General features: G+C 50.5%; 1 protein-coding gene across 3 annotated transcripts in view; it reads left to right on the top strand.

Annotated features, from left to right (window-relative positions):
* Positions 1-10,490, top strand: part of b3gntl1 (UDP-GlcNAc:betaGal beta-1,3-N-acetylglucosaminyltransferase-like 1) — a 68,760-nt gene that overhangs the window by 24,843 nt on the left and 33,427 nt on the right. Inside the window, exon 1 of one of the 3 annotated variants that reach the window (XM_035407389.1) lies at positions 3,688-3,900. The exons of the other annotated variants lie outside the window; for them this stretch is intronic. The gene's annotated coding sequence lies outside the window, so the exon portion shown is untranslated. Of the gene's footprint in view, positions 1-3,687; positions 3,901-10,490 lie in introns of those variants that run through there. 3 annotated transcript variants of the gene reach the window in all.

Here is a 10,490-nt window from a genome sequence, read left to right as displayed (position 1 = left end):
GGTGGTGGGGGGTACAGCGTGCAGGGCAGCAGGCTCACAGCCTCAGTGCATGCAGGGGTACGCAGGGTTTGCATATGCATGTGCACGCCGGGGGCGCAGGAAGGGGGTGTCTCTGGGCTCACTGGCCCCGAACGCGGGGCCCCACTCCCGCGGTCTCCCCCCGTAATGTGCGTAATGAGCAGTTTCGGTGAAGTCTATTTTAAGATGCGGGCCCTGTGGGGGGGGAGGGGGGGCGGAATTGCACACGCTTGTGTAAGCCGTGTTCCGTTGGCCTGCCTCTGATCCGGCTTTGCGCCGCGGGCAGGAAGCTCGTGGCGGTATGAGCGCGCGGGCCTCTGTCCCGTCGCGGGCCTCTCCTCTGCCTGACCGAGGAGCGATGGGCGGGTAAACCCACAGCCGAGCACTGCCCCCCACGTGCAGGCATCGCCAGGGCAACGGCTGGACCCTGGAGTTTGAGCAAGGTTCCGGAACTCTGCGAGGAGACCGGAGGGCATCATGGTTACTGTGGAATTCTGGAGAGGGAGAGAGAGAGAGAGGGAGAGTGTATGATAGCTGTGGAATTTTGGATTGAGAGTGTGTCTGGTGTTGGCATGGCAACTGTGGAACTCTGTTTGGAGTGTACGGTTACTGTGAAACCCTGGACTCGGAGCGCACGGCAACCATGGAATTTTGGTTCTTGAATGTAATGAGCGTACGCGGTAACCGTGGAGCTCTCGGTGGCCGCGGCTCCGCAGCGTAACCGTGCAGCGCGTGTGGGTTGCCGCGGAGACGCAGTTTCGGATGTGGTGTCTCTGGTGGGTGGCGGTTTCGCTCAGCTGGAGCGTCGTCTGAAGTTGACAGATCGCAGCTCCGAGCTGATCGCGTCTTCTCCTTTGAACGAAAGCTTCCTGTCACCGAGGAAACCAGAGGCGGGAGGAAACGAAGCAAACTGCCCGCCAAAGTTCAAAGCCTTGGTGAAACCTCGTTTGCGAACGCGTTCATATTTCTGTGCGGTTCTTTCATTTCCACGTCTGTGCCTCGCCAGTTGGTTGCAGATGTTTGGGTATCCTGCTGTCTGTCTGCTGCTGGTTAAGTGGGCGGGGCCTCTGGATGGAGAGTGAGTGATTGGACGGAGTGTAGCACAGTGGGTAAGGAACTGGGCTTGTAACCGAAAGGTCGCAGGTTCGATTCCCGGGTAAGGACACTGCCGTTGTACCCTTGAGCAAGGTACTTAACCTGCATTGCTTCAGTATATATCCAGCTGTATAAATGGATACAATGTAAAATGCTATGTAAAATAGTTGTGTAAGTCGCTCTGGATAAGAGCGTCTGCTAAATGCCTGTAATGTAATGTAATGGACAGGTTTGGCTGGGAAGCAGGAGCTGATTGGAGAAAGCACGTTGAGGAGATCACTGGTGTAGTACTTACAGTCTGAGGCCTTCTCCCTCTGAGCGAGTCCTCTGACTGTGAGAATAATGCACAATGCAAATATTGTGGTGGGCTCAGATGAGCAGTGACATAACTCCTCCCCCTCACCCCCTTTCGCCCTCACTTGCCCCCTGGCCCCGCCCACAGCCCCGTCTGTAGCCCAGGCTGTTGTTTTAGCAGAGGGATGTGTGGTGTCCTGCTGCTGCCAGGAAAGGTGGGTTACGGGGCGTGAGGTGGGGGCGGGAGGGGGGTCACGCTCCGGGGCCCAGCACGGGACGCAGGGGTTTGAGAGGGATGAGTCACGGGGGCCAAGGAAAACAGGATGTGTACCTGGAGATGGTATTTTCCACAGAAACAAACTGGCGGAATGGAGAGCAGTGCACAGCAGGAGTGTGCACGTGCACACACACAGGAGGGAACAGTGTGCATACAGCGGGCATATGGGTTTCAGCATTAGTGATTCCTGCACAGTGAATGGAAAGACGGTCGATTGAATTCATTTTTTTTCCCTGAGAGTAGTCCAGTTCTTTCGTGCAGTGCTATTAGCTAATTTGACACATCTCCCCCTCCTTCCCTTGCAGTGCGCTATAACTTCCTCCATTCTCCTTTTCAGAGAAAGGCCGAAAGATTAGGAGGGTACTCTGTTGTGAATCAGACGAGAGCGCTCGCACTCTCCTGCTCTGCCACCGCACACAGCCGCACACAACTGCACACAGCCGCACACGAGTCTGAGTGGTGCGCAGGAGGTCTTAGCAGCTTGTTGCAACGTGCTGTGCTTTTCATTCTCTGTGTCACAGCCCAGGGAAGGAGATGGAGTAGGAATTGATGAAAATTTTTTTCCAAACTTTTGGAAATTTTGCTGTGAAGTTTGAAGAAGGCCACGAGCCGTCAGAGGTTTTGTCAGCTCCAGGTCAGGCGGGCTAGGGGTCAAAGCCGTGGGCTGTAACTCATAAAATTGGAATCGCTGAACTGGCAGTTCTTCGAACCCGAGGCTAGCTTGAGTGGTGCGCTTCTCTCCTGGCTTGTTAATCATCTATAGGAATGATGGTCTGTAAATGCAGAACTAACTCAATGACTTGTCTTTGAGAAAGATGTTCTACAAACCCAGGACTGGTCCAGTTGTAAAGATGTTCTCTAGAATATTTGAGAGAAGTTCTCCAGAACCTGAACCAGTCGGGGATTGATTCTAGTTTGTGGACTGTTTCTCACAGGCCAGAGTCTGAGATCCAGGCAGCTGAAGAGTGGGAGTACATGTATTTATTTAAAAGAAAAGGAAGAAAAGAGTGAGAGGACTGGCGTGCTTTCAGTCCACACCTTGGCCGTACTCTCCGTACAGCTGCTCCTCTCTCGTTGCGATCACCGCACTCCTCCGTCAAATAAAGGAATCCAAACATGAGCCGTGCCAAGACACCCCCCACACCCTCCACCCTTCAGCCCCCCCACCCCCCCACCCCTCCCCGCTCGGCCCCTTTTCAAACAGCATATTGAAAACAACTGTTTCCTATTTGGAGTTTTTTTTTTCCCTTCTTCTTCTCCCCCACATCCTCTGAGGTTGCTCATAGACTAACCATCTCCAGGGCTGTGGCAGCAGTGAGCGGGGAGGAGGGGGGGCTGGTGAGCCCAGAGAGAGGGACCAGGTCATGGTGCCCCCCCCTCTCAGGAGAGAGGTGCAGAGGCCTGCTCTTTTTGGGGGTGTGATAAATTATGTTTCCTGGTGTCGTCCCATGTCAGGGAGCTAAAGTCTGTGACGCCGGTGTGCTGGGGTGCGAGCACAGCCCTAACGCTCCTTATGGCACGCGTCTTATCACAACAAAAGCAAGGGAGGAGGAGAGAGAGACCAGGAGCCCCTGTGTCCTTGGAGGGCCTCTATCCCACAATGCCCCACACATACCTTTTAAATGACATTTCTGCCAGACCTACGCTGCTCACATATATTTACATACAGTTAAGATTATGCAGCTGGATATTTACTGAAGCGATCCAGGTTTAGTCCCTTTGCTCAAGGGTGCAGTGGCAGTGCTCCCCCAGCTGGAGGTCGAACCTGTGACCTTGGAGCTGCAAGTCCAGCTCCCCTAACATTATGCTGCTCTCTCTTGCAGTAGGCCAGTTGGAAGGACACTCAATAAAATCACTCATTAACTGCTAGCGCACACATCCGCAGCGTCTTTGTGACCAGGGGAAGTTCAAAACTTCAGCAGATCCTGTCAATTTGAATATCACACTCCTTTTATAAGATTGCCTTGTTGTCTTTTTTGTGCTTCTGCCCTGTCTGGCTGCAAAGGGGATTTTTGGATATTTCAGTGCAGTAAAAGTTATACAAACAGTACCCAGGGCCCTGGCTGGTGGATGAGGTCACGTCTGACGGAGAGGGACTCGGTCAAGAGGCACGAGAAAGCGGAGGCCGTACCGCGGTTCCCCTGCGGGTCCTGAGACGGGTGAATCCCCGAATCACGTCCCCGTCCGCATGGCAGGCCCTGAGCATAGGGCACACGGTGAGAGATCGGGGGCGGGGGGCAGGGCGGGGATGGTATATGCCTCAGCTTCAGAGCCTTTTCTGGTTATTGGTCATTGGACACTACTTGAAAAGGATTATATTTAAACAGTGGTCATATAAGATGTACACTCTCAGGACAAATAGCTGTCAATAGTTTTGGAGCAAGATCTGAAAGAATGTTGTTTGTATGCATATTCTTGTGTGTATGCTGTGAGTTTACACGGTGTTTGTGTATTGTGTGTGTGTGTGTGTGTGTGTGTGTGTGTGTGTGCTGTGAGTTTACACACTCTAAGTAATGTTTGTGTATTGTGTATGAGTCCCTGTGGAAGTGCTGTTTATTTGTGTGTTTATTTCTTTGAAAATATATTGTGTGTTTTCGTGTACACTTGTCTGCTAAATGTGTATTATATGTGCTTGTGACTGCGCTGTGCATGCATGTGTGTGTGTGTATGCATGTGTGCGTGTTTGTGTGTGTGTACATTTGCACTTATATTTGTTTAAGCGGTATGTACTGTTATACGTGAGCCCAGTGTGTCCGTGCTAATGGCATTGCGTTCGTGTTGTTGGTGGAGCCAACACAGCAGGGAGTAATATCCCCCATATTACAGCCTGATGACAGAGCCGTCACTCTAACTGTGCCAGGGGCGGAGAGGGTCATTACCAGCCAGACTGCCCCGGTGTGCGTGTGCTTGTCTGCTGACAGGCTGTGTCAGCGCAGGACAGCAATAAGGCGCTAACGAGGGCGCGCTGGCTGGCTAACGAGACTGCACTGGCCGGCTAACGAGGGCACGCTGGCCGGCTAACGAGACTGCACTGGCCGGCTAACGACGGCGCGCTGGCCGGCTAACGAGGGCACGCTGGTCGGCTAACGAGCGTGCCCTGGCTGGCTAACAAGGGTGCACTGGCTGGCTAACGAGGGTGCGCTGGCCAGCTAAGGAGGGTGCGCTGGCTGGCTAACGAGGGCACGCTGGCCGGCTAACGAGGGCGCGCTGGCCGGCTAACGAGGGCGCGCTGGCCGGCTAACGAGGGCACGCTGGCCAGCTAACGAGGGTGCGCTGGCTGTTGTGCTGTTAGAAAGTTAACTTTCTTTGTCCCAATGTAATATGTAGAAACACGAAATGAACTAACAAAACTTTAGCTCTTGAACTGTGAGTCCTGGAACAAAACTGCTAGACTATTATTCCATCTGGTGTCAGCTGTCAGGCGGAAGGTTCTGGAAGCTGACTGGGGTGTCAGCCGCTCCTGCCTGACATCTCTCTGTCCCGGGAGCTGTCCTTTTGGCTGTCGCGTTGTTTACTTCATTTCCCCCCCCCCCGATTTCTGAGTCCTGTTGTCTGTTTGTTACTCCCTATTCGGGCTGACCAATCAAATTAATGGTTCCATCTCTTTGGTCCTCAGTGTGGGCACAGCAAGGGTTCTCTGCACTCCTCAGTCTACCGGTTGTGCTGCACTATCATTGCCATGGCAATGGAGGTTTTACACAATAAGATGCACAAGCGCTACGAGCAAAACCCTCCTTTGATACAAGGTTTGATACGGTTGGAGCTGGGAGTATGGTCAGGGTTTGATACGGTTGGAGCTGGGAGTATGGTCAGGGTTTGATACGGTTGGAGCTGGGAGTATGGTCAGGGTTTGATACGGTTGGAGCTGGGAGTATGGTCAGGGTTTGATACGGTTGGAGCTGGGAGTATGGTCAGGGTTTGATACGGTTGGAGCTGGGAGTATGGTCAGGGTTTGATACGGTTGGAGCTGGGAGTATGGTCAGGGTTTGATACGGTTGGAGCTGGGAGTATGGTCAGGGTTTGATACAGTTGGAGCTGGGAGTATGGTCAGGGTTTGATACGGTGTGGAGCTGGGAGTATGGTCAGGGTTTGTGTATGCGTAACATACTGTTGTGCTGTTAGAAAGTTAACTTTCTTTGTCCCAATGTAATATGTAGAAACACGAAATGAACTAACAAAACTTTAGCTCTTGAACTGTGAGTCCTGGAACAAAACTGCTAGACTATTATTCCATCTGGTGTCAGCTGTCAGGCGGAAGGTTCTGGAAGCTGACTGGGGTGTCAGCCGCTCCTGCCTGACATCTCTCTGTCCCGGGAGCTGTCCTTTTGGCTGTCGCGTTGTTTACTTCATTTCCCCCCCCCCCGATTTCTGAGTCCTGTTGTCTGTTTGTTACTCCCTATTCGGGCTGACCAATCAAATTAATGGTTCCATCTCTTTGGTCCTCAGTGTGGGCACAGCAAGGGTTCTCTGCACTCCTCAGTCTACCGGTTGTGCTGCACTATCATTGCCATGGCAATGGAGGTTTTACACAATAAGATGCACAAGCGCTACGAGCAAAACCCTCCTTTGATACAAGGTTTGATACGGTTGGAGCTGGGAGTATGGTCAGGGTTTGATACGGTTGGAGCTGGGAGTATGGTCAGGGTTTGATACGGTTGGAACTGGGAGTATGGTCAGGGTTTGATACGGTTGGAGCTGGGAGTATGGTCAGGGTTTGATACGGTTGGAGCTGGGAGTATGGTCAGGGTTTGATACGGTTGGAGCTGGGAGTATGGTCAGGGTTTGATACAGTTGGAGCTGGGAGTATGGTCAGGGTTTGATACGGTGTGGAGCTGGGAGTATGGTCAGGGTTTGTGTATGCGTAACAGCGTGGGTCTGTAGCTCAGCCCACTGTGTTTTTATCTGTCCGTTTTTAGACTGACGTTTGCTTTTTTTAACCGTCCGGTCGACAAAAAAGGGTCTGTTTGAACAGCGGTCGAAGGGCGGTTGGGACGGCGTCCCGGAGAGCGGCGAGCACAGCGGTTGAAGAGGCTGTTGTGCGGCCTGCGTCGCCCTGGTAACCCGGGCGGCTGGCTCTGTCCGCGCGTGACTCATGGACCAGCGATCCTCCTGCAGTAGTCATTATTTTTATTTTTTTCGGGAGAGTCTTTTTGGAATTTCCCTAAACCTGCAGCTGGGAGCAGAACGTCCCTGTAGTCTCGCCCCTCTTCGCTGGGGCGGCCTGTCTTGCTCCTCTGCCGCGAGGTGGAACAAATTCGGTGGGGTGGGGTGGGGTGAGGAGGGAGGGGGCGTTGAGGGGGAACTCACTCAGTGCCAAGAGCCCACACCACAGACAGTGTTGCCGTGGAGATGAAATCACACACATGCAGCAGACCTGGGGTTTGTTTAATGCATTCTCTCCCCTCTCTGTGTCTCTCTCAACTTCCTCTTTGCCCCTCTCTTTCCGTCTCGTCCTCTCTCCTCCCTTCTTTTCTCTTTCTTTCCCCTCTCATATCTGTCCATCCCTGAGGACATGTGTGTGTGTACTGGTGGAACAGGGTCCATCGATGAGTAAAAAAGTGTTATCACATCCTACATACAGTGTGAATACTTTCCGAAGGGACTGTATGTATACATGTGTATATGTGTTGGATTTGGTTGGATGGTGGCTTAACGATGTAGATGTTATTACTGTAGAATTAAACCTGGCTGATTATCCATGGTTCAGGACACTCATTTATGACATTTGCAAATCAGTATTGCACAGGCTAAAATCTGTTAGTTGAAGCACAAATGGTAGCCTTCGTCTGTATTTGTTTTTGCTTTAAATGTAGATTTTATTTCTCTCTCTTACCGAGAACGCCGTTGTGGATTTAAAATGCTATTGAGCAGATTTATTCTTTTCATCGCATAACTCATCCTGCTGAACTGAAGCCACAGGAAACATCAGTGCGTTCAGTAAACATGGCTGCCAGAGTTAGCTGCTGACAGAAAATATAATTTCAGTGCAAATTGAAGTTGAGTTGGACGGCAACTTGTTTTCTCCTGGTTTTTCTGGAAGCGATTATCGAACCTTAAATGCGGTAATACGGCAGCGAAAGCGTTGCTGTAAGGTACAATTTTTTCAAGTCTTTTATTTTTACAAACTCAATTTAGAGTCGCTGGAATGTGAAAAAGGTCATCGCCCAGTGATCATAAAGGGGTTCAGCAGTGTTTGGGCCAGGAGAAAACCATAGTCTGCGTGTTAAGGCGTCATTTACAGCCCAAATCTCACCTCAGTTATGAGCTGTTTATTTTTACTCCACTGTGAGAAAAGAGGCCATGTTAAAGAGAGGAGCTCAAGGCCACGGATTAAATTTAGTAGGAATATGACTGCTATGATGTCACCTTACTAGAAGAAAACAGAGAGGGCCTCCTCCAATCATTGAGTATAGTGGTAACACCCAATTGAATAATGGCAGCAGTGATTGGTGGATGCGTTCTGATTATACTTCTGGGATCCTTGTGTGAATTTTCAGGATAGCCAGAAAGTATCCACTTGGCGTTGCTGTATTGGCTGTTACGGTAAATGTTATTAGTGGGGCGCCTCTCTGTTTTTTGGGGGGTTTTTTGTGAGTAAGGTGAAAACTGCCTTATCCCTTCTTTATTGTATCAGTTCAGGATTTTAGAGCTAGAGCAACTAGTGGTGGAAAACCAGGTCCAGAAAATGAAAGTCCCCCCCAGTATTTTGTTCCAACCCCCTGGATTTGCTAAGTATCACAATTCATCAGCCAGGAGTTAGTGAAAATCAGCTGGTTGAGTCCATGGGTGGAAGAAGCACATGGCAGGACTTTTACTTTCTGACCCCTGGACTTTCCACCTCTGCATCCCAGCATGCTCTCTGTCCCGGTAGCTGTGGTCTTCTCCCGGAGGCGGCGGTTTCCTGGCGACGGTGTGTAATTTGGTCACGACTCATAACGGAAGGAGCCGTCGTTTCTCTCCTCTTAACGCCTGTGGCTTTGGCGTCGTGGGCCGGGGGAAACTCAACGTCTTTTATCAGTTAGAGCCGTCGCCCCCCAGCGTGCTGCTCACTTAACGTTTCTTTTTCTCCCTCTTTCCCCACACTCTCCTACTCATTGACATCCCTCTTATTTTTCTCTCTCTTTCTCTTCTCTTCTCTGTTTTACTCCTCTTTCTTTATCTCTATTCTCTTTCTCCCTCTTTCTCTCATACTCTCTTTTTCATTCCTCTTTCTCTCTTTTAGTTGCTCCCTCGGTTCTCCCACTCCTCATTAGCACTCTTATCTTTCCATCAGTATCTACATTTGTATTCATCCCTGTCCCTCTGGCAGTGGCCTAAACCCTGTTCCTGGACGTCTACCATCCTCTATGTTTTAATTTTAACCGTAATATGGCACACCTGATTCTACTCTACCTGATTCAGGGGCGACATAGCTCAGGAGGTAAGACCGATTGTCTGGCAGTCGGAGGGTTGCCGGTTCAAACCCCGCCCTGGGCATGTCGAAGTGTCCTTGAGCAAGACACCTAACCCCTAACTGCTCTGGCGAATGAGAGGCATCAATTGTAAAGCGCTTTGGATAAAAGCGCTATATAAATGCAGTCCATTACTCATTAGCAGCTCAGTGAGATCTCCAGCTGTTGAATGAGGTCTGCTTTGTTATGGTTGGAGTGAAAACCTACAGGACGGTAGATCTCTAGCTGTTGAGTGAGGTGTGTTTTGTTAGGGTTGGAGTGAAAACCTACAGGACAGTAGATCTCTAGCTGTTGAGTGAGGTGTGCTTTGTTAGGGTTGAAGTGAAAACCTACAGGACACTAGATCTCCAGGACCAGGGTTGGTTACCGAGGCTCTATGGTATCTCTCTCAGATGATCTGTCTCTCCCTTCGTCTGTCTCAATCCATGCTTCAGCTGTATGCAAACTGCACGTGGGCACATCAGGGTTCCTGTGATGAGAACGATGAGTGAGAAGTGTGCGGTTTGGGTCACGACTCACTTTATCTCTGTCTCCCTCTCTCACTCTTTCTTCCCCTCTCTCCCTCTCTCATTCTCTCCCCCACTCCCTTCCTTCTTTCCTTTCATCTCTTAGACAGAAATGAGGGTGTGCTTTGTGGTTTGCAGTGGTGTTTTTGAGATGTGTTCCAGATTGCTTGTTCTTGCATGGCTGCGTAAGAGCTGAAGTAGGCCTCTCTGCTCCTGTATGGAGGAACATTTGAACCTCACGTGAGTTTGAGCTGAAGAGCTGTATGGCATGCATGGCACAGACACACGCACACACAGACACACACACACACACACATAAACACACACACCACACACAAACACATAAACATGCACACACACATAAACACACACACACACGCACACACACACACACACACACACACACACACATAAACACACACACAAACACACACACACACACACATAAACATGCACACACACACACCACACACCACGCACACGCACACACACACAGAGCATGACCATGGCTGTGTCTTGGCAACTGTGATGGTTATTACATCCATCCCTAACTGAATTTCCAGTTGGGCCACAAATCATTTTTGGAGAGTTTTTGCTGAGGGAGAGCGAGAGTGAGATAGAGAGAAAGAAAGAGAGAGAGGGAGGGAGAGAGAGAGAGAGAGATGCTTGTGTTGCAGTTAGTTCTTAAATTAGATTGCGTAAGGGTTTACTTATAATGATCTGGAATTTGAATTAGAGAAACTGAATGATCTTGACAGGCTTTGGACCACGCCTGCCCGCCAGACCCTGGGGCCTGGGTGTGAATATGTGTGATTTGTCCTGTAACGTACAGGATCCGTGGAGCGGTGA

Source organism: Anguilla anguilla, chromosome 2 (genome assembly GCF_013347855.1).
Source record: "Anguilla anguilla isolate fAngAng1 chromosome 2, fAngAng1.pri, whole genome shotgun sequence".
In the NCBI taxonomy this organism is placed as follows: Eukaryota; Metazoa; Chordata; class Actinopteri; order Anguilliformes; family Anguillidae; genus Anguilla; species Anguilla anguilla.
The sequence above is the reverse complement of the archived record's forward strand: the minus strand, read 5'-3'. Positions and strand labels throughout refer to the sequence as shown.